We start from the raw sequence: 5,004 nt of genomic DNA, 5'->3' as shown, positions 1-5,004 counted from the left end.
AGCCAGAATTATAGGCATGTGCTACCACGCCTGGCTGATTTTTTGATTTATTGTAGAGATGAGGTCTCGCCTGCCCAGGCAGGTCTCAAACCCGTGGGCTCAGGCAATCCACTCACCTCAGCCTCCCAAAGGTGCGGGATTACGGGCTGAGCCACCGAGCCCGGCTAGACTGTATTTCTTACTTCCATTGCTTGGTGTTTAACTTATCTCTAATAACAAGATTCTTTTCTTAAAACTTTCCACCCAGCTTGCTCATCAATCTCTTCCCATCTTCTGTGTAGCTGTTCTGTACACTACCTGTTCCTACACCTTCTCATTTCAACTCTACTGACAACTACAGCAGGGCTTCCACCTTTTTCCTTTTACTTCCTTATTAGAACTTTATACTGCTGACTGCCTCTCTGACTTAAAGGCCTTTTCCCAGCTTCTGCAAGTTTTTGTCTTTCCTATTCAGAGAGGATCTGTATCTTCCTTCCAACTGTTAAACATTTTTGCTTATCAGGATCTATCATTGGTTGTTGCTTTTTCACTTGCTGTAAGTTCAGTGAGTGAGATAATTCCTTTTGAAGGCACTTTACCTCAATTATCTAGAGTTTTCCCAAATCCATGTCTCCAGGTCATATGTTTCTCATGTCCAATACCCGCTGATCATCCTTCCACACTTTCTCTGTATTGATACACACTGAGGTTGCATGGGTCTATCCTGTGGCCATGACCTTGGTCGTGGGGGTGTACCCTTAGTAATCATAAGTGCAAACAAGCATGTGATATTACTGTGTATCACATTATATATGTTTTGAATGTTATACATCAGCTCTTTTAACCTTTACAATACTCTGTGATAGATAATGCTGTTTCTTCCATTTTCCAGATCAGAACATGGACACAGATTAAGAATTTACCCAAGGTTACATGATCATGAAATTTGGGTTTAGAGACTGGAGGCCACATAAACTGGCTTCAGAATCCATGCCCTTAACTTTATTGTTTCCCAAAGAGTGGTCTTTGTTTTCTGGTCACGATTCATTTTTACTAAAATCAATCCAACAGTGCTCATTAAGTTATAATTTAATATTTTCCTATGATATTCATAATATATTTAATATGATATTCATCCTGGCTGTCTCTTCAGGTGGAGGGAGGTTAAACCAAACTCGCTTTTTAATGACTGCAATATCTGTTGTAACTGTAGAATCTACAATGTCTGGGTTTGAAGAAAAGGGGGTGGGGGAGTAGTAGAGAAAGACTGAGGCGTGCATTTTGCTTTAGGTGTGTTTGAGGTACCCAAAGAACATCAGTCTTTCTTTTTCCTTGTGTCATCTCTGCATCCAGCCATTGCACTTTTCTGTTCTTTCTACCTTCTTGTTCCTTAGTGGACCTTCAGTATATGTGTTATTTTAGTAAATGGCCACATAGCAAGGTATTTATATTATAATTTTTGGTTCCCTTACAGAATGTTTCCACAAAACCATGTAGATAGATGGCACCATAAATGACATGTTGACCTCGGAGAGGATCTATACAAGCTTTTATGGACAGATGTACACGATTTTAGAAATCATAATGACTGTGTTGAGATTTTCAACATCTCACATCTCAACCATCCCCCGCGTTGATGGTTTTCTAGAAAGAAAGACCGCATTTTTTCCACACTTAATGGTCATGACTTACTAACAAAAAAAGAACACAAAGCAGATTCAGTAAAGGGAAAAGGCTCATAGGCTGAAGTCCAGAGGAAATCAGGCACAATCTTTTAAGTCTCTCAGTGAAGTTGCACAGGATGTGCCTTATTTAAGCTCCATCTGGGACATAGGACAACATGTGAAAAGTGTCCACTGGTTAGCTCATTAGACTTGAGTGTCAGGGCTTGCTTTCTAGCACCACAATTCTAGACTTTCAGAAGTATAGCAGGTGTTCACAGGCCACATTGTTTACACAAAGAGCCAGGGCACACCAAGCTACTCCTTTTTGGGGAGTGGTGGTAAACCTCCCAAAAGTCTATGCTCTATAATGGTCAGAATTTTGTGGTGAAGGCTTATATTCTTTGTATTCAAAAAATCCTAAAGTCACAGTGAAACTTGAACTTAGCTGGGGTTTGATTTCGTGATGACAAGATACATGGAAAGTGGTAAGAAAGGACCTAGTCTACCTAATATATATGTACATTTCTATGTGTGTATACGAGGGGGACCCCAAAAAATCGGAATGTATTTCTAAAAATTGTGTATTCTTACACGTTTAAACTTCAGTTACCTTCAGAGTATTCTCCATGTGTTGGAAAACACCTATTGAGACACTTTGTTCACTGCTCAAAACAGTTCATGAACTCATTAATTTTGATGCCTTTTTAGTGCTTCTGCAGTATTTTTGATTCACCTGTTCCACATCAAAATGTTTTCTTTTAAGGACTTCTTTCCATCCTGGGAAACAAAAACAAAAAAATAGTCGCATAAGGCACTATCAGGTGAATAGGGAGGGTGGGGCATGTGGGTTATGCCATTTTTTGGTCAAAAACTGCTGAACACTCAGCACAGTGTGCACAGGTCCACTCAAATCACCCATCATGAAATGGGCAAATGCACTGAAAGAGTCTCCCAGAATCCACTGAAGCTGAATGCTGCCTCTCACACCACTAGCTGGTACACTGATGCTAGTAGGTTCCTAGAGCACTTACCTAGCAGGCAGGCATATACTACATGGGGCCTACCCTCCAAAAAGATAATTCCGATTTTTTTTAAGTCCCCCTCATGTATAAGGCCCACTTAAAGTCACATATATGAATAAATACATATGGCTTCAAGTGGTCTAACTTGGAGATACTCTCTTCATTGGCCTTTGTCTATAAACATGTAATTGCCAGATCAGTGTGTTTCTATAGCATATATGTAAACTTTCATCCTTTTGTTGCTGCTACTCAGACTAATTCATGGCTTAAATGGAGAGAGATTTTTAAAATATGAGGTTTATAGTTCCTGCATTATTAAATGCGGATAACTTGAAATTAAAGATTATGTTGTTGCAGTTATGGATGTCTGAGTTTTACTTGGAGGGAGTGAGAGCAGTTGACTCCAGCTGAGAGGCTATCTACTGAGATGGAGCCAGGTGGGGTGGCTCAAGCCTGTAATTCCACCACTTTGGGAGGCCAAAGCGAGAGGATTACCTGAGCTCGGGATCAAGACCAGCCTGGGCAACTTGGTGAGACCTTGTCTCTACAATAAATAAATTAGCTAGGCGTGGTAGCACACACCTGTAGTTACAGCTACCTGGAAAACTGAGACGGAAGACTTGCCTGAGCCCAGCAGGTTAAGGCTGTGGTGGCTGTGAGCATGCCACTGCACTCCAGCCTGGGTAACAGTGAGACACCAACTCAAAAAAAAAAAAAAAGCCAACCGGGCTCGGTGGCTCAGCCTGTAATCCTGCGCCTTTGGGAGACTGAGGTGAGTAGATTGCCTGAGCCCGCGGGTTTGAGACCTGCCTAGGCAGCAAGACCTCATCTCTACAATAAATCAAAAAATCAGCTGGGCGTGGTAGCGCGTGTCTATAATTCCCACTACTTGGAAGACTGAGGCGAAAAGATCGCCGGAGCCCAGCAGGTCGAAGCTGCGGTGGCCGGGAGCAGCCACTGCACTCCAGTCTGGGCGACAGATTGAGACTCCAACTCAAAAAAAAAAAAAAAAAAAAAAAAAAGCCAAAGTAGTATCAACTGGGAGAGCAGGACAAAGGAAATAAATAAGTGACTGCAGAGATGGGATGCTGGAGGCCTATGCAAATCTGGCTCGTAAGAATGCACAACACCCCTTTCAATCAGACCCACCAAAGGATGGCCTTTTCTGACTCAATTGTGGGAAGGTGGAGTGCCTCTGGAATACTTAGGTGTCCTTGAGTTTTTTTAATTTTTTGAGTTAGAGTCTCATTTTGTCACCCAAGCTGGAGTGCAGTGGCACACTCATGGTCACTGCAGCCTGAACCTGCTGAGCTCAGGTGATCCTTCCTCCCTCAGCCCTTCCAAGTAGCTGGAACTACAGGCATGTACCAACACGCACAGCAACTTTTTTTTTTTTAATTGTAGAATGAGGTCTTCACCAAGTTACCCAGGCTGGTCTCAAACCTGTGGAGTCAGGCAATCCTCTCACCTTGGCCTCCCAAAGTGCTGGGATTATAGGCGTGAGCCACTGCACCTGGCCAATTTTTTTTTTTTTTTTTTTTTGTTGGAGTCTCACTCTCGCCCAGAGGAGTGCAGTGGCCGCTCCCAGCCACTGCAGCCTCTACCTGCTGGGCTCCAGCGATCCTTCCACCTCAGCTTTCCAAGTGGCTGGAACTACAGGCACGTGGTACCACGCCTGGCTAATTTTTTGTTTTAGTATAGAGATGAGGTCTCAACCAAGTTGCCCAGTCGGGTCTCGAACCCGCGGGCTCAGGCAGTCCACTCACCTCAGCCTCCCAAAGGCGCGGGATTACGGGCTGAGCCACCGAGCCTGGCCTGGCCAATTTTTTATTAATTTTTTGTTTTAAATGTGTGGGGTACAATTGAGGGTTAGATATACAAATGTTGATTATGCAGGTACCCCTCGGGTTTTGATGTGACAAGATCCTTTACAGAGAGAGACAAGACACGGGTTGTTTCTTTGGGGTTTTTTTTTGCCAGGAAGCAGTGTTTATTTGTGCCTGCACTGGCCCAAGGGATTCACATCCAAAGACTGAGTCCCAAATGCAGAGGGGCGTTGCCTTATATTATGTTTTAGCCCCTTTGTCTCACTTATAGGGCAACCTGCATTTTTGATTGGGTATTTTATGGCACAAGGTTGTAACTGGGTTACTCGAGCACACTTACACATTGACTACACCATGTCACTTTCTCTCTAACACATTCTTTATTCTGGGAAGGCCCTTGTTTCTTTGTTTTAGAAGGGTCCCTGCCTCATTCACCCTTTTGATGCTAGGGCCCTTTTAGGGCCGAAGAGCATCATCTTGGTTTAAGAGCTGGTATTTTCATACCATCATTTC

This window comes from Carlito syrichta, unplaced genomic scaffold, assembly GCF_000164805.1.
Source record: "Carlito syrichta isolate Samal-C Ts95f unplaced genomic scaffold, Tarsius_syrichta-2.0.1 Scaffold315896, whole genome shotgun sequence".
Taxonomy (NCBI): domain Eukaryota; kingdom Metazoa; phylum Chordata; class Mammalia; order Primates; family Tarsiidae; genus Carlito; species Carlito syrichta.
The sequence above is the reverse complement of the archived record's forward strand: the minus strand, read 5'-3'. Positions refer to the sequence as shown.